At 30.6% G+C, this 19868-nt stretch overlaps 1 long non-coding RNA gene across 1 annotated transcript; it reads left to right on the top strand.

Moving 5' to 3' along the window:
* Window positions 1-1460: 1460 nt before the first annotated feature.
* On the top strand, window positions 1461-13411 carry LOC103957886. Its single transcript, XR_007252674.1, has 18 exons — window positions 1461-1739; window positions 1922-1983; window positions 5103-5173; window positions 5928-5985; window positions 6204-6263; window positions 6349-6900; window positions 7046-7095; window positions 7230-7272; window positions 7363-7446; window positions 8052-8161; window positions 8440-8548; window positions 8706-8796; window positions 8951-9493; window positions 9593-9630; window positions 9910-11544; window positions 12324-12405; window positions 12563-12664; window positions 13207-13411. It is a non-coding gene; the product is annotated as an uncharacterized LOC103957886 (long non-coding RNA).
* The last annotated feature ends 6457 nt before the right edge of the window (window positions 13412-19868 follow it).

Raw genomic sequence — 19868 nt, 5'->3', positions numbered from 1 at the left:
AAGATGTCGAGGAGTTCAAAACAGAACTGAATGTAATTAGTCAGACGCATCACAAGAATCTGGTTTGTCTTTTCGGATATTGTGACAAGGGGCAACAAAGATCACTAGTTTTTGAGTTCATGAGCAATGGAACATTGGCAAGCTTTATTTTTGCTGATATCAAACCAAGTTGGAGACAGCGAATTGAAATCACTTATGGCGTTGCTAAGGGGCTTTTGTACTTGTCAATAGAAAGGATCATAATTCTTCGCCCGCTCTACAAAGAACACAAGGGAGTAGAGAGGGCAGCAATAATTCCAATTCATACATGATAGGCCCTAAACTTCATCAGCACCAATAGCTTAAGCAAACGCATAGTCGCGGGGCTATGTTTTTGTAACGAACTGTATTCTTCATAACAAGAGTAGGCATGGGCAAAATATCCGTGAGTTTGGGTAACCACGGTTATCCGTCCGTTTAAAATTCATGGTTACGGTTATGGATAACCGTTTAGACAAATAAACAGTTATGGTATAACCGTTTATCCGTGGAATTTAAATTGACGGTCATGAGTATTACCCGCAGTTATAAATGGATATCCAGTTAACCGTTTATGTTAATATATGTAAAATTAGAAAGAGAGAAAAAAAAACGAAAACCCTAAATTAATAAATATTTAGGTCGGAAAGATCTTACTAATTTTGAGCTCAAGTTTATTTATCATGCATTGCATGCCGAACATATGTTGGTTGGAAGTTGGAAGGGATGCAGGGCCTCTTGGTCTATTAATTTCAGAGTGACGATCTCAAGTTTAGTGGTGTCTGATTAGTGTTTTCTTCGTCTTGCTAATTGCGGTTATAAATCAATGTTCCATGATCATGTGTATGGATGGTGCTATTAATTAATTTTTAAATTTTAATTGAGTTATAAATTAATGTTTGATGTTCAGGCGCATGGTTACTAAGAAAAATCTCATCGATTCGTTATCAAATATGACAGTATTTAATGGTCAGAAAAAGAAAATTATGATAAATTTCTTTTTTGATTTTCAAGTTGTTATAAAAACATGTAAACGGGTAAAAAAACTGGTAAACGGGTATATGTGGTTACGGTTAAATGGGTACGCGGTTATGGATATGGATATAACCATTTATACAATTACCCAACTAGTAAACAATTATACAGGTAAGAGATTAAACGATTATGGGTAAATAATAACCACAATTACCCGCCCACCATAACTATTTCCCATCCCATTACAAGAGTTGCATACATAAATCACTCTTTCTACGGTTTTGATATAAATCATAACATTACAAAAACAACCATAAATTATATTATATATTCTATATATACTAAAGCTTAGCGGATTGATACTGTTCATTAACAGTGCCAATCCGATTTTGCCCCTGATCTAACGCACGGTTTTTAGCCCTTTAAAAGATGCTACATGAATTGACGATTTTGCCCCTTTGTAGAGTGAGTCTACATATGGGAAGGTGCTCGAACCCTCTCTCATTTTCTTCCGTTGCTTTTCCCTTTCGCCTGCTCTCTGTTTCTCTCTGCTTTTCTCCCTGTTCAATCTTCGTGTTTCCTTGCTTAACTCTCTTCCATTTTCTTCCGTCGCTTTTCCCTTTCTCTTCCTCTCTGTTTCCGTGCTTTTCTACCTGCGTCAATCCTTCGTGTTTCCCTGTTTCTCTCTCTGCGTCGATCGTGTGTCGTATGAAGAGTTTCTTTTCCGGGTGATTGCACTGTTTCAGGTGGTTTCTCTGCTTATATTTTTTTTTGTCTTTTCTTTGATTGGGAAGAAATTTGCAGATCGATCGCTGTAAAATTAAAGTCTTTGCGTTTTGCTCTGATTGTTTCCTTTATTTTATTTTATTTTATTTTTTTTTATGTTTTCAGTGTGGTTGTTTGATCTGATTGGGTTTTTTTGTTTCAGGAAAATTGGTGTGCGAATTTTAGGGTTTTTGTGTACAACCTTGCAAACCCCTTCTGATTAAGGTCTCTGAGTTTTTTCTTTAAAACTTTTCTTCTTTTTTTTTCGATGATTTGTGTGTGGCTGTTCCATCTAATTCGAATTTTCGTTTTAGGAAATCTTGGTCTTCGAGATTTAGGGTTTTCGTCTAGATCGATTGCTCGATCGATGTAAAATTAAAGTCCTCTGTTTTTTTTTTTCTCTAAAACTCTATTTTACTATGTTGTTTCTGTTGCATTGGTGGTGTTTGCTTGGTTTTGTTCTCTGGTCTCAGAAATTGAATATTTTTTTTTTAGTGGTTTCGTGTAGACCTGGCATTCGTGTCGTGTTTTTCGTGATCGTGTCGTTTTCGTGTCAAACCCGATAGCTTAACGGGTCGTGTCGTGTAGCACCTGTTAAAGTAAACGGGTAATATGACCCAACCCGAAATCAACCCGTTAATATTATCAGGTAATATGACTCGACTTGTTACCCGTTAAGAAAATTATATTTTAAATCAATAAAAATGAAAAGAAAAACATAATTTGACCCAAAAAAATGTAAAACATAATACTAAATTAGTATATACATACTAAATTTCGGAGTTGACCCCTTAATGAAAGTTGTAAAACTTTTCATTACGAGTGATTGCATTTTTCACACTTATTATTATTAATTTTTCACTCAAATAAATAACATTGTTCAAGAGATTTGAAGGGTTTTAAAAATCTACACTTATTTATACTTTCATCAAGTATAACATAAGATTTTATGGTATCCACTAGTGTAAATATTTTAAATTGAAGATCGAATTCATTCATTGTATTCATATAGGATCAATGAGTGTAGCTGTAAAAAAAATCATCAAAATCAGAGTTAAAATAACCGTTAAATCGTAATTTTTCGTTTATAACTGTCGAAAAGTTTTGTCTCATTACTTGATCTCTGAATGTTTGTTTTTTTGCAATTTTTGGCGTATGCGATCTCGAAGCATATATAAACAAGTTTGACGGTTGGATCGTTGAAATTAGTTTCGTAGGATGTGTATCCCATCAAAACGATAGATTCACTAACACTTGAGAATTTATTTATACTTTCATCAAGTATAACATAAGATTTTGTGGTATCCACTAGTGTAAATATTTTAAATTGAAGATCGAATTCATTCATTGTATTCATTTAGGGTCAATGAGTGTAGCTGTAAAAATTCATCAAAATCGGAGTTAAAATAACCGTTAAATCGTAATTTTTCGTTTATAACCGTCGAAAAGTTTTGTCTCATTACTTGATCTCAGAATGTTTGTTTTTTTGCAATTTTTGGCATATGCGATCTCGAAGCATATATAAACAAGTTTGACGGTTGGATCGTTGAAATTAGTTTCGTAGGATGCATATCCCATCAAAACGATAGATTCACTGACACTGAAGAGTTTATTTATACTTTCATCAAGTATAACATAAGATTTTGTGGTATCCACTAGCGTAAATATTTTAAATTGAAGATCGAATTCATTCATTGTATTTATATAAGGTCAAGGAGTGTAGCTGTAAAAAATCATCAAAATCAAAGTTAAAATAACCGTTAAATCGTGATTTTTCATTTATAACCGTCGAAAAGTTTTGTCTCATTACTTGATCTCTGAATGTTTGTTTTTTGCAATTTTTGGTGTATGCAATCTCGAAACATGTATAAACAAGTTTGACGGTTGGATCATTGAAATTAGTTTCATAGGATGTGTATCCCATCAAAACGATACATTAACTAACACTTAAGAGTTTATTTATATTTTCATTAAGTATAACATAAGATTTGTGGTATCCACTAGTGTAATATTTTAACTTGAAGATCGAATTCATTCATTGTATTCATATAAGGTCAGGGAATGTAGCTGTAAAAAATCATCAAAATCGGAGTTAAAATAACCGTTAAATCGTGATTTTTCGTTTATAACCGTTGAAAAGTTTTGTCTCATTACTTCGTTTTTGAATGTTTGTTTTTTTCAATTTTTGGAGTATGCGATCTTGAAACATGTATAAACAAGTTTGACGGCTGGATTGTTGAAATTAGTTTTGTAGGATACATATCCCATCAAAACGATAAATTCATTAACACTTAAGAGTTTATTCATACTTTCATCATTTTGATGGGATACGCATTGATGTTATACTTAATGAAAGTATAAATAAACTTTAAGCTTTAGTGAATCTTATCGTTTTGATGACTTGGAATAAATATATTAATTATTTATATATTTTAAGTGTTAATTAAACTATGTTTCAATTAGTATGTGATGATATTTAATAATAAAATTACATTTATGTTTTTTTATTACGTATTTTATTTCTATTCAAGTTAAAATGTTATAAGAGATAAAAAAAATTAAAAAAAAAGCTGGTTATTTTTTTTCTTTGGGTTAAACATTAGGCGGGAAATGGATGGATATAGATTGCAAAATTTCCCAAACATTAAGTGGGAAATAGATGAAACTCTTAAAATATTAGGCGGGAAATTAATTACTATAATTTTTTTATGTTTTGGTATTTTTAAATTACTTGATATTTTTATTTTTAATGTGTTTTATGATTTTTAATCTCAATCTTTGCCTATAATATACTATAAAAATAAATAAATAAATCAAACTTAAATTTTAAAATTTATATAGAATAATAATAGAATAATAATTAATAAACAATATATACATATTCATTATATCTATTGCATTTTATAGTAAGTTTTTTTTTAGTAGTTTAAAAAATTAAAATCATCAAAATAGCATTTTCTTATCGTGTCGAAACAGGTTACCCGCGTGTCACTCTCGTGTAAACCTGTTAAGGACCCGTTATTAACGGGTTATTATCGTGTGACCCGATAATGACCCGATTAGTTATCGTGTTGACCCGAAACCCGTTATTTTCGTGTCGTTTACGTGTCGTGTTAACGGGTCGTGTAATAAATTGCCAGGTCTAGTTTCGTGCTATCTTGAACTCCAAGTGGAAAGCCCAGGGAGCAGAAAATGGACAATCACAATTATTATTGGTTTTTATATTTATTTTAAACTCATTTTAATTAATTATTTTTTCACCAATTAATTTCAAATATGTGGTGAAATGATCATATATAATTAAGTTTATTAGTTTGCTAATTTTTTTTTTGGGTGTGTTTTAGTAGGTGGATCGGATTTGAAGTATTTTTTAGGGTGGGTAAAAAGGTTGAGCGGAGTTGGGAAAATTCCTAAGGTAAAGTTCTTATGCCCTTCTCTGTCTTTTAAACGAAGCCTTTAGGCACACAACTTCGTTTTTCCAAGTTTTTATTTTTTTTTTTGTGATGCTGTTAAGAGTCGATTAGTTTTTAGGCACACAAGTGATAATATGGATTAGAATTTGACGAAATTACACTGATTCAGATGATATTGATCAAAAGAATGAGTTAGAAACTGAAAATTACAATAGTTACAGAGGTTTTTTGAATCAATTTTTTTGTTTTTTTTTACAGTTAAAGCTATTGATTAGTTGATGTGGAAAGAGGTTTTGGTTGATTACTTATGTGCATAATACCTATTAGTCTTTTTTCCTATGTAGCTACAAACTTATCAATTTGATGTCACTATTCATTAACAGTGAATGCATTGCAAGAAATAAATGACAACTATTTGTTTAATCCTTGGTATAATATATTCCACCATAACATGTTAACAATTGTTTTAAACCAACATGATCTTACCCCATTTCCAAACCAAATTAAAAAGTACGGATCAACTCACATGTTAAAAAAATTATAAATTTAAAGAACTAAATTTAACAACCATTGCGTGTTTAGTTTAACACAGATTTTCTCCGTTTGATTGCCAAAAAAATGCTCAGAAATAAAACAACTTAATTTCCGTGCTATTGTTGTGATGGATGTTTATTTTAACTAGCTTTTAAGTTTTTAACTTATGAATTTCAGATCTTCAATTTTAATATTTAAACATTAATGTTTTTTTTAGTGTAGTGGTTAAAGAAGAGTAGAAGAAACGTTCTGTTTATTCCTCCAGAAAAGATTAAGAAAGGTGAGTTGATCATAGGATTTAAATTTTAACAATTCAACTTTAAATGCTAGCATATGATGGTACATTGAAGATGGTATTTCAACTTTGAGTTTTAACTCTTTACTGTTATATTTTTTATTTGGTCTTTGGCATGCCATCATACATAATAACATAACTTAGCATTTACCAAAAGATTTAAACATGTAAACTAACTTAGCATTTACATTTTTCGTTTACAGTTGGTGGTCACAAATCAACTGACTCAACTTTATATCAACATTGGAGCATGCCTTACAAGTGTAAATCAACTTTTTTATTCTATTTTAATAGAATGAATTACGTTCTGAAGTTTATATATTCTGAAACCGTGTTCGTCACTGGAAGTTATGCAGCTATGCAGAGGGATACGTAGTGGAACTTGGATTTCAAAGATCACAGTGAACAGGGTGATAGGTGTATTTCCTCCTTTTTTACCATTTTAGAACTTATATTAGTGATAAATTAATTCGAATAATGTGGCATGAACTTAGAGCTCTGTTTGGGAAAGTGGGCTCTTTACCCCAAAGATGCTTGCTTTTGGTAATATTTGGAATTGTGCTTCTAAGCTGTTTTTCAAGCTTTTGGCCATACTAAATGGAGCTAAGTCGAACAGCTCTTCAGTTGCATTGTAGTTGCTTTCCTAAATTGATTGTTCATTTGTTGAAAAAAATTTAAGGGCGAAAATTATGTTTCAAATTGGATTTAGATATGAGTATTACACATTCAACGTGTTGAATTCATCTTTGTTTTGGTGTTTGTGGTTTTGAATGTCATTTAGTGCAGTATAGCTTTAACTTAAATGTGGTTCTATATATCTCAAGTACTCATTTGGATTTTGAGCAGTAGGAGAGAGTTTAGCACGTATTTGAGGAAATGCGAAGAACTTTTTTTGAAATGGTTAGAGTTTGAAATTCTCAGAAGGAAGCTTCTATGAGTTTTTTGGTTTTTTGCGTTGATTTGAACAAATTCGGTTTTTATATTTATTAATTTTTGTTGTGTGAGTAGTATTTATTGGGCTTGATGTTTTTTTTTGAACCACCAGGTGGTTTGGAGACGTTTGAAATCATAAGAAGACTCGAAGATTTCAGCCAGGTTTGAATCAAATCACCAAATGGATTCTTCTTCCAGGTCATGATTAAATGTTCCCAACTTTTTTAGTTGTATAAAGACTTGGGTAGATAGGAATTTGATTTTAGTCATGTGTTTCACTAATTCTTTGGTAATAGATAAATCTTTATGAACAGTCTCCTGCTTCTATCAATACCCATGGTAAGTTCTTATAATTTACTTTTAACAGTAAGGTCATTTGTGACCAAATATTCTTTTTCAACTTATGCTTCATTTACTCTTCTTTTGCAGCCTATTTTTTCACACATTTAGTCTTCAGTAGATGGGCTAAGCAATTTCCACGTGGCATTGTATCAAATTATCATTGATCGTAGGGTATGGCATTGTCAGCTCATCTTCTATTCACTTTGATCAAATTATTTGTCAGCTATTTTAGTTTTTAATTATGATATTGTTTCTTATTTGGCATCAAGATTAGTGGACTTAAACTTTGTTTATTATCTTTGCAGTACGAAGAAGACCTTAATAATGTAATAAGAGATTACAATATTAACTTGACAGTAAATGATCCGTTCTTTTTTTGGATGCAATGTCCATACTTTAGTGTAATTTGTACCTTATGTTTTACCTTTGTTTTTAAATTAAAATTCCTTAATTTGGTTTTGGTTTGTTCCATAATACATGTGTAAAGATGACCATGTTGTACATTACATATTTTGGAAATTAGACTAAGTAATTTGATCAATCAGAGTAAATATATTTTAGCTTTTCTTACGTCTTAACTGTCAATATATAAACTTAAGGATTACATAAAATTCACAAATTATAACATCAATTGCGAGTGAGCATATGATCCCGCAATGCATAGAAGAACTAAGAATTAGTGGACAATTTTATGCATTGGTGCTTAAATTTCCAAGAAGACGAGCTCCATTTTCTTTTAAATGTTAATTTTGTAATGTGGGTTTGTGTTTGCTTAGTTTTCGTGGTGAGATGGAATAAATTGGTGAAACGTAGAGTGATTTATTTGCAGAAAGGTTTGACCTTTGAATTGGAGCTATAGTGTTCGTTCCTATTGCTACATTGGCAGGTAAACACTCAACTTTTTGTTATATGTTAATGTTGGTTTCGTGCTGCAAATAAGATAGGCACATTGGTGTGTAAAATTGAAAACCCAGTAACATATGGTATAGGAAATTCAAACGAATTAGTAAAGATTTTCTTTTATTGTTTTATGTTGTTTTCCACTATAAAATAAAACTCCTTTATATCCATGGTTCATCACTTGGAATAATTCTCAGTTTTTACATATATTGCTTAATTCTCTAACAAACTCCACAACAGCTTTTGGCTTAGAATTGTTCACAGTTGTCTTCATCTGAAACGAGTCAATCAACTGTATACCATCACCGTCAAACATTGAGAACTTCAGCATGTACTACAAATCTCGATCAAAGCTAGATTAACCTCTCATATGGTATGTAAATTCAATTTACAAAGAAAGCAATCAATGCTTTTTCTTCTTTTTTATTTTTTTATTTTTTATTTTATTTTTTTTTAACAATAATATTAGAACAATAATAACAGGTTTTATCCTGTGAATGTCATTAAAATTTTATCTCCGATATAAACAGGTTTTTGCCAATTGTCATTTTTGAAGGCTATGATAGTTTATGCCATCATCCAGTGTTACTATTTGGAGAAGATTGCTGATCAAAATAATAGGTACCTTGCAGTTTTCTTTGTAGTATATTATTAAATTTATTTAAAAATTGCAAAAATTACCCAATTTCTTTACCAATTATAAAAATCGTTCTTCTTCTTTAACATTCTTATTTATTTGTACTAACAGCTTCTGTTTTCTCAAATCATAACACAGAAGCATGTACATCATCACAAATAAAACAAAAAAATTGGGAAGCGACAGTCAATATAACTTTCAGGTACAAATTATTATGTGTATAAATACAATTGTAAATATTACACCTAATATGAATGCACATATATTTTATATATTTTTTAAACACGCGGCAACGCGCGGGCACTATTACTAGTATATACTAAAACCCAAACTTCTGGTTACTGTTTTAGAGCAGTGTACGGACCAAAATACCCCTCAATTCGTTTGTTAAGCCAATTTTTTGCCATCTTTGCTACAGTAAAATGGCTTCCTTGCCCTCGGAGGCCACGCATTTATCCCCTCCGTCTTCTGGATTTGTCCGCATTGTGCAAAAAGGTGCTTCGGTGTTTTCTCCACTTTTCCTTCCGTTTTCACTTTCCATCGGTCTCAAATCTCGACTTCTCTCTGCGTCTCTCACTCATCTCTCGACTTCTCTCTGCGTCTCTCACTCATCTCTCAGCTCTCTCTCTCAATCTTGAGGTACCCTGCCACTGGATATCGTTTGCCGTTGCCGATCTGCAAGTAAAGCTTCAATTTTTCTTCGTTTCTGGAATTTGGGTGTTAATTTCAATAATTTGTTTCTATTAATTTTCGTCTTTGTTGGTTTTTCCATTTTATCAGGGTGGATTGGTTATCTCTAGGTCCATCGTCGTTTCTTAGTGAGTATTTTTTCACTCTTTTTTTTTTTTTTTTTTTTTTTTTTCTGGTAGTTTTCCGTGTTGAGGGGGGATTTGTGGAATTTTTTTTTTCCCCTTATTCTGGGTATTTTCTTTATATCATTAGATCCACTGTCTGGGTCGATGATTTGTTTGTGTTTTTCGTTTCAAAACGCGTTGCTCTACGTTTTTTGGAATTTAGTTTTTGTAATTTTGGGTGTTTTGTTTACATCCTTAGATCTGTTGTTTGGTTGTATGATTTGCTTCTGTGTTTTGTTTCAGGTCACTGTGCTCTTTGTTTTTTGGGACTTCTGTGTACAAGCTTGGAAGCCAATTATATTCAAGGTAAATAATCTCGGTTTTTTACACATTTTCTGCAACGAATTGTATTTTTTAATATTGTGAAAGTTATGTTTTCTATAGTGTGAAAGTCCAATCTGTGGGATTTATTTATTTTTTAATTTTGGTGTCGTTGCTGTGTTGTTTTATGGTTTTGGATGGTGTTGGATGACTTGGTGTTTCCATTTATGTGTTGCAAAAGATTTTATCTTTGCTGCTGAGCCATATGAGTGGTACATTGACTTGCTGCGCTTCAGGGCTGTCAAACATTGTGGTTTTGGTTTAGGATTTGAACAGATGGTTCTGTTTGCTACTGCTATTGACAACATTAGAGATGTTATTCCTTTCCCTAGATATCCAGGAAGAGCAAATCGTTGAATTATTGAAAGGGATATATTTGAATTAGTTGTTATAGGTTTGTGTCCTTTACCTTTATCTACATTAACAACAATATTGCCCATTTCTATTTCGTATAGCAGAGCTTGATACCAGGTTTGGGTCAGTCTCAATTCCCAGTAGATATTACTTTGTTTTAATTTATTCATCTTTTTTTCAAATTTTTGTGCAAATATTTTTGAAACCCAAATAATTCAAAGTTCAAATTTATGTGTAAATTGATAGATGTGGGTGTGCACCCAATATGACTTTTACATGGTGTTGCTATCTGGTTTTTCACATAATTATATTGGGAACTGTTGAAATTTAGGTTTAGCTGCAGATAAAACAAAATCAAAACATTACAAAGTAGAGGTATAATTTAATTTTTATATTAACATTGGATTAAATGAATATAGTAAGAACATTGACTTGACGTATGTGCCTTTGTTTCATATTTAGAATGGATGTTTTCCTGAAATTTGCTATTAATTGGTTTTGATTTTCCTCACCGAGCATTTGAAGGGTGTAATCTACTTAAAGTAAATAACCCAAACAGTTGAAAATGCACTCACCTATTTTATTGATAACTATACAGAGATTTGAATCATTCAATTTGTGTTAAAATATTGTATTTTTTTAACTTCAATGCTTTCTTCGTTAATTTATATCAGCTTTTTAGCTTATTAGTTGCTTATATAATTATTCCTGTGTTTTTTGTAAATTTACGAAGAAAGATTGCAAAAGATCACTTAATGCTTTGGAAAATTGCTTGGTGATTCTATTTGGTAAGCTTTGAAAAGCCTCATCTTTTTATTCTTCGCTATTTTGCCCTTAATTTGTATTTGTCTCCTTATGCTTGGCTTGGACTTTGCTTCACTTTTTTTTATCGGTTGCATTTGTTTTTGCTACAGTGCAGCACAGTTTTGTCAAGCCCACGTGTTGGTCATTGCGTGGTGCTTTGTTTGTGTCTTATTTTCTTCCATTTTGTTTCCTCTCAGTTCCAACTTTGCTTCGCTGTTGCTCTCACCCGTTTTGTTTCCTCTCATTTCCATCTTTGGCTTGCGATCGGTCTCAAAGCTTAAATCCTTTTTGCCTCACAATTTTTTGCTTCGGGTCGTCGTAGATTTTTGTGCTGTTGCTTTCAGTCGGTGTTTTGTGCAGTTCTGCAGCTTGCGGTTGCTGGGAAAATAAGAAATCAGTGTAAGGTTTTTCTGATTTTTAGTTTGGTTGAAAGAAAGAGTTCTCTTTTGTTGTGTACGAAGATATCAGTAACGAAATCTTTTTCTTTTCCTTAATTTTTTAACCTAGATCATGCTTCAAGCAGTGATAGTAGTAGATTACTAAGTTAATTGAGTGACCATCAGTTTTGTGCTTGAAATAGATTTATAAAAAGTGCATGATGCTTTTGTGGTTTCTTTCTCGGTGAAAAACGGCATGGTAATGCGTGGATACGAAAGTGCCCATACGGAAAAAGTAGATGTATTTTGTTAAAAAACAAAAACATGATTTAATTTTTCTTTTTTATTATAATTTTTTCTATCATTGACAAAGTAATTATTGTCCTCACATGTCTTCATAAACTACTCATGAAATAAACATTGGGACAATTATGGGATCCTCTACTTTGCACCTTTACTTGCACATTTATTTATTCGTATTTAGGGTGTTGATGATTTAGTCAAAGAGTTAGTCAGTGCATGGTCTTAATATGCTTAAATTCTTTTTTTTTTTTTTTTACAATAATTTTTGTTATTCTTTCCCGTTTAGTTCATTTGAATTCGTTTTTAAAGTCCATTTGATCAGTAAGTGTAAAAACTGAACAGCTTTTTGGATGTATTTTATTGGACTTTGGTGGACAAATGTATCTTTGTTGATCAATCTTATCTTTGTGTGGTCCTTCTCTTGATGTTATAAATATTCAAGGCTGCAATTTTTTTCTATCTTTGTGATATTAATTTTTTTTTGGGTCATGATTGCAGGTTTTTATAAAAATTCACCTTCAAAGATTGAGGAAAAATATATAAAGGTTGTTGGTGATCGGTATAAAGACAAAATAAAAAAGTATGAATAAAATGTTAGAAATTATATGATTTGATTTGATTTTGTTATGTACAAAATTCTTTTTATATTTTTCAGATTAAATAGGTTTAGGACTGTATTGGTTAAATCTAATTAAATTTTTGGAATTTTCTATGAACAATATTTTGTTTCATTACAGGGTTTGGTGGTTCTACTTTGGGTTGAGAAAGGAAAAAAAAAAAAAAAAAAAAAAAAAGAAGACAATTTTGTTGGCAATCAATATAAAGACATAACACAAAAGGTATTCTTCAATGATATCATTTGGTTTCAATTTGTGACCTATGATTTGCAATATGAATTAATAATCTGAACAAAATTTGTTTGCGCTTATTATCTCTCTTCTTTCCATATATATATATTTTTTTCCATGTTTGATTTTGAATAAATTAACATTTGTTTCTGATGTAAGCGACAATTTATAATAGATCTTTATGCCCTGCGTTTCTTTTTAGGCTTAATTTTTGTTAATCATATAGTTGGTTTTCTTTATAATTGTCAAGATGATGATTTAATTTATTCATTGTTTTCAAGGCATGGTATACATATTTATATTCTTATTATCGATTTATTTCTATGTGTGTAGTTGCATGGGCTTACTTAGAGAAGCCTGTATTTATCATTTGACAATTTTTTTTATCAGTATTTATTTGTCCTGTATTAGACGTATTTTACAGCATCTGCGAGTTATTGTACAAAAATGGGGTCCATATGGTTTTGTTTTGTATGGAAATCTGAATAGTTTGATTCTAACGTACTAATGCTGACTCATTTTTATTTTTATAGGTTCTCACAAAATTGTGCAACGTAGAATTTTAAAGCATTTGGTTTTGTGGTGCAAGGCTTTTGGTGTTTAAGGCAAGTGCTTTAAATTCTGGAACTGTTTCTTTTAAAGCATAAATATATAATTTTATTTTTCTTTTTACAAGCATTGTTATGTTTGTTATTTTATTTATCCTTCATTCCATTAAAATTCCAATATTTTAGTGTTTTTCTCATGTATTTATTAATTTTGTTCCTTTTTTTTTTACAGCTTAATTTACAACTGTTTGTTTGTAAATTGCTTAGAACAAATTTTTCACACTATGTCTAAAAGAGCTGCAAAAAATTTAACAATTACACCTGTCCAGCGCGAACAAAATACTGTGGATGATGAATATACTGAGGTTTTCAAACATAATCATCAACCAAAAAAAGTGTGTAGAAATATATATATGGAAATTTGTGCGCACGCTCTTTTACCTCAAATTGATGAATTTGTTTCTACAAATTTGTTCTTAGACCATCAGTCTAGCAGCAGTCAATCAGAAACAAATTTGTTCTTAGACCATCAATCTAGCAGCAATCAATCTGGTGGCATGCAATGTTTAGGTCAAAATATTATTCATGGTGAAACACATGTGATTTGCAATCGACAAATTTCTGACCCATATGATAAAAAAGGAAAAAATGTTGTTGATGTCTCAAGGGATGTTGAAAACACAGTTAAAAAAGCTTTACACGTTGAGAATTCCAATCTTATAAATAGAGGTCAAGCATTTTTCCAAAAAAACAGGACTGGTATGTATTTTTTGTCTTATATAATAATTTCTTATCTCAAAATTTTACATTATTTTCTACTTAATGATTTGTTTTTAATATTGATTTTTTAATATATCTTTTTGTATAGGTATTGTCAAAGAGTATGCAGACTTGGGGGATAAAAATTATAAATGTAGTTATTGTGGTGCTTATTTTTGGTTAAAAGAATCTCTTAAACAAACATGCACAAAAAATGAACCCGTTTTTACTCTTTGTTGTCGACAAGGAAAAATAAGCCTTCCAATTGCAAAACCAGCTCCATATTTATTAGATTTATTGCTTGATCCAAATGGAGGTCAAAAAAGTTCATCGTTTCGAGAAAATATTAGAGCTTACAATTCCATGTTTTCCTTTACTTTTATGGGTGCCAAAATTGATCATTCAATCAATGATGGATCAAGTCCTTACATTTTTAAAATTAGTGGTCAAGTTTGTCATTTAATGGGCTCTCTTTTACCTCCTGATAATCAACCTCCAAAATTTGCTCAGTTATATGTTTATGATACGTATAATGAAGTACAAAATCGTTTGAGAGCTGTTGATTCTGATCGAAACAATGGAAGTTTGGATCCACAAATTGTTGAAAGTTTGATTAAAATGTTTGATGAATCAAATGAACTAGTTAAACTTTTTCGCATTGTAAGAGATAAATTTGAAAATGATGGCGTCACTTCTTTAAAAATGACATTGTTAGCAAGGCAACCAACTGATAGCAAACAATATGATCAATCAACAAATGATGAAATTGGTGGTTTAATAGTTGGTGATATAGGACTCTCTGATTCTAATAGAGATATTATTATAGAGTCTAAAAGTGATGGATTAAAGCGTGTTACAAAATTAAATCCAAAATTTATGGCATTGCAATATCCTATTCTTTTTCCATATGGTGAAGATGGTTATAGACCGGATTTAAAATGGAATGAAAATTATAAAGGTCCAAAAACTAAAAGACAAAGAGTGCCTATGAGAGCTTTTATAGCTTATCAAATTCAAGAGCGACAACCATGGTTAACTACATTGTTAAAAGGAGGCAGGTTTTTTCAACAATATATAGTAGATTCTTATGCAACACTTGAAGAAGATAGATTGGATTATATTAGGCAAAACCAAAAAAATTTAAGAACTGAAGTTTATAAAGGAATTTACAATGCAATCACAAGAGGTGATAATGATGCAAATAATGTGGGTCAAAAAATCATATTACCTGCTTCGTATACAGGAAGTCTTAGATACATGATCAATAATTATCAAGATGCAATGGCAATTTGTAGAGAATATGGACATCCTGATTTGTTTATAACATTTACTTGCAATGTCAAATGGCCAGAAATCATAAGAGAATTTGAAAAAAAACCAGGATTCAAACCTGAGGATAGACCTAATATAATTTCTAGAGTATTTAAAATGAAACTCGATGATATGCTTGAATTTATAAAATCGGGAAAGCCTTTTGGAGAAATTGAAGCAAGTAAATATTTAAAACTTATTCTTTTGTTTGCTATTTATTTATTCATCATTATTATTATTATTTTTATGAAACTAACTTTATCTATTTCTTTTTTCTTTTCTTTTCTTTGCTTGCAGATGTTTGCACGATTGAGTTTCAAAAAAGAGGTTTGCCTCATTCTCATATGTTAATATGGTTAAAATCAAATTTCAAATGTTTTTTACCATCTGATATAGATTCCATTATTTCAGCTGAATTACCAGACAAAATTCTCAATCCTAAACTTTATGAAATTGTTAATCAATTTATGATTCATGGTCCATGTGGTCATATTAATCAAAAATCTCCATGCATGAGGGAAAACAAATGTTCCAAAAATTTTCCTAAATCATATAAAAATGAAACAGTTTTTGAATCTAATGGTTTTCCGATTTATAGGCGCCGTGATGATGATACAAAATTTGTGATTAAAAATGGTATTAAAATTGATAATACATTTGTTGTTCCTTATAATGCTGAATTATTGCTAAGATACAATGCTCATATAAATGTTGAATCCTGTTGTCAATCAATGCTTATAAAATATTTGTTCAAATATGTTAACAAGGGTCCGGATAGAGCACGATTAATTTTTCAACACGATCAAAATGATGAAATATTAGCATATTTGAATTGTAGATATATATCACCTTATGAAGCTATTTGGAGATTATTTCAATACTCAATACATCATAGAGAACCCTCTGTTGAACGATTACCTGTTCATTTACCATTAGAACAGAATATTGTTTTTAGTGGTGATCAATCACTTCAATCAATTGTTAGACAAAAAGCTTTTGAACATACGATGTTAACAAGCTGGTTTGAAGCCAATAAAATTTATAATGAAGCGCGTTTACTAACTTATGCTCAAATTCCATCAAAATTTTTGTATGACACACGGAATAAAATTTGGAAACCAAGAAAGCGTAAAGGATCAATTGGTAGAATAGCATATGTACATCCTGCGTCTGGTGAATTATATTATTTAAGAATGCTTTTAAACTTGAAAAAAGGCCCATTAGATTTTAATGATATTAAAACTGTTAATGGTGTTGTGCATTCTTCGTACCATGATGCATGTAAATCTTTAGGATTATTAGGCGATGATAAAGAATGGTTAGAAGCTTTATCAACTGCTGTAAATGTTGCATCATCTCCTCAATTAAGACAACTATTTGTTACAATTGTTTTATTTTGTGATGTTGCAAATCCTCAAATTCTTTTTGATACTCATTGGAAAAACATGTATGATGATATTTTATACAAACTGGAAAAAACTTTAGGAATTCCTAATATGGCTATACCAGAAGAAGAACTAAAAAATTCTGTCTTATTTGAATTAGAATTACTTTTTAACAATGCTTCTACATCTTTGAACAAATATAATTTATCAATGCCTGATGAAAATAAAATGATAGAAATTAAAAACAAACTTTTAAGAGAAGAGTTAAATTATGATTGTGAAGAATTGTCCAAAAAACATACAATTTTAAAATCACAGCTTAACGAAGATCAAAAATATGTATATGATATTGTCATAGACACTGTGCATAGAAAAAAACACGGTCTCTTTTTTGTATATGGTCATGGAGGAACTGGAAAAACTTTTTTGTGGGATACGATCATAAGCAAACTTAGATCTGAGGGAAAAATTGTTTTAGCTGTAGCTTCATCAGGAATAGCATCATTGTTATTACCAGGTGGTAGAACAGCTCATTCCAGATTTAAAATTCCATTAGTTATTACTGATTCTTCAATTTGTCCAATAAAGAAAAAAACACATCTTGCTACATTAATTGAAAAAACTGATTTGATCATATGGGATGAGGCACCTATGAATCATAAATATTGTTTTGAAGCATTAGATAAATCACTTTCCGACATTTTATCACATGTGCAAAATTCAGATAAGAAACCTCCATTTGGTGGTAAACCTCTTTTACTAGGTGGTGATTTTCGACAAATATTACCTGTTTTACCTGGAGGAACCAAAGAAGATATAATAAATGCTTCCCTAAATGGTTCTTATTTGTGGTCTCATTTTAAAATTTTCCGTTTAAAAGAAAACATGAGATTGTCAAGAAATGATTTAAACATTGAAGAAAAAAAGAAAATCAGTGATTTTGCAAACTGGATTTTACAAATAGGTGATGGAAAAATTAACGATGCAAATCATTCAAATGACAATGATACATCATTTATTCAAATACCTGAAGATTTAATAGTTCATCCTTCTACAAACCCAATTTCTTCAATTTTTGAAGCAACTTATCCTAATTTTGAAAATTTGTTTCACAATTTTGTTTACTTAAGAGAACGAGCTATTGTTACACCTCGAAATACAACAGTAACAGAAATAAACAATTATATAATCAATTTGTTACCTGGAGAACAACATACATTTTTAAGTTATGATTCTTTGTGTTCCTCAAATGGAAATGTTGAGAATCTTGAAATAATGTATCCTACAGAATTTTTAAATAAGCTTGATTTTAATGGTTTACCAACACATAATTTAATTTTAAAAATAGGAATGCCAATTATGTTGTTGCGAAATTTAAATCAATCTTATGGTTTATGTAATGGAACTAGATTAATTGTCACACAGTTATTTCCTAGAATTATTGAAGCTAAGATACTTACTGGAAATAACGTTGGTCACAAAGTATTCATACCAAGAATCACTCTTGCAGCAACTGAAAACAAGTGGCCTTTCATTTTTAAAAGACGTCAATTTCCAGTTAGGCCATGTTATGCAATGACCATTAATAAAAGTCAAGGGCAATCTTTAAAACAAGTTGGACTATATCTTCCTGAACCTGTTTTCACTCATGATCAATTATACGTTGCATTATCTAGAGTCACATCAAGAGAAGGTTTAAAAATTTTGATAACAAATGTAGAAAATGATCTAAACAACTATACTCTAAACATAGTTTTCAAAGATGTGCTACAAAATTTAGAACAAAATTCTTAATTTTATTAATGGATGCATAGCATTTTACACAATTTTAGATCTTCTATTTATATCATTAGATTTATCATTTAAATATGTAATTTAATTTTCTTTTATGTTTCAACAGATGTTGGTCTGCATTTTATATGGTTTCTGTCTGCAGCTTTCAAAACACTTCTGCTTTACCAAGGTTTGCAACCTGTCCTATCATCAATTTTTTGGCTATCAAATCCATTTTCCGCCTTAGTTTTAAATTTTGACTTTAATCTCATTAGTTTCATTCTAATTGAATAAATTGTCTTAACATACAATTTTCTATTGGAAAAACAATTGACCTTTGAATAGGAGCTGTAGTCTTGGTTACTATGGCTGGACCAGTAGGTAAAAACTCAACCTTTTCCTATATGTGAATGTTGATTCCTGTTTATTCAACTTAGATTAATTCCTTTTTATTTTCAAGCTTTCAATGTTGTAAACTATTTCGCTTTTAAAACTGTATATTGATGATTACATAGGCCCATTTTCTTAAAAAATTTAAATTATCAAATGATGTCTCATGATACCAACTCCCTTTACAAAGCGATTATGAATCTGGCCAAATGTAACATTCTCATTCCCTTTTTCCAACATTTAGAATATAATTTTTTTCTAGATTTTCCAAGTAAGTTTTGCATGTTTGTTGCTGCACAAGCTTTTGATTTTCCATCTTTTTTCGATAGCTTTTGTTAGTATCTCATGTGCTTTGGTTTTTTATTTTAGAAATTTTGTGCCCACTTTGGATTCACTTTGAACTTGGCTGAGTCCCATCTAATTCAACGTTTCTACGTGAGTTTTTCATGTTTGATGCGTTTCTTTTTCAGACCATTTTTGTGCATGTTCAATGCGTTTTGTTTTTCTTTCAAGAAATGGGGCGTTTTCACTTTTTGAGATTTTTGATTTAGATTCTTAAAACCCTATGTGCTAAGGGTATATAAATGTATTATTTCTTTTTTTCCTTTGTTTTCATTTCTTGGATGTTTCCCAAAGAAACGATTGGCCTGAAACAGAGGAAGACATTTCTGGGATTATGCTTGGGAAACAAGACGATATTGACAGAGTTGATAGTTTTCCTTTTGTTCATCCTTTTCATAGGTTTCAGTCTGACTGGAATGACAAGTAATGTTACTTCTATATTCATATTAAAATGGACATGAATTTCCTTATTGTTTGTAAGATTTTGTACCAATCCATCTTCCTTTTTTTTTCTTGCTCCTAGATGTTGTTGTTAAGCTTCTTATTCATAAATCTTTTGTAGCTTAACAATTTTCAAGAAGAAAGTTAAGCTTGAAATTAAGGTATGAATGCTTGCACTTATTTAACATGTTCAGTTCGTTCTTACCTACCCTATATCCTAAACTACAATCATACAATTCAATAGTA

Source organism: the organism of the source record quoted next, unplaced genomic scaffold, assembly GCF_019419815.1.
Source record: "Pyrus x bretschneideri cultivar Hongxiangsu unplaced genomic scaffold, Pyrus_bretschneideri_v1 Contig5, whole genome shotgun sequence".
NCBI classification, from domain to species: domain Eukaryota; kingdom Viridiplantae; phylum Streptophyta; class Magnoliopsida; order Rosales; family Rosaceae; genus Pyrus; species Pyrus x bretschneideri.
This window is presented reverse-complemented; position numbering and strand designations above follow the sequence as displayed.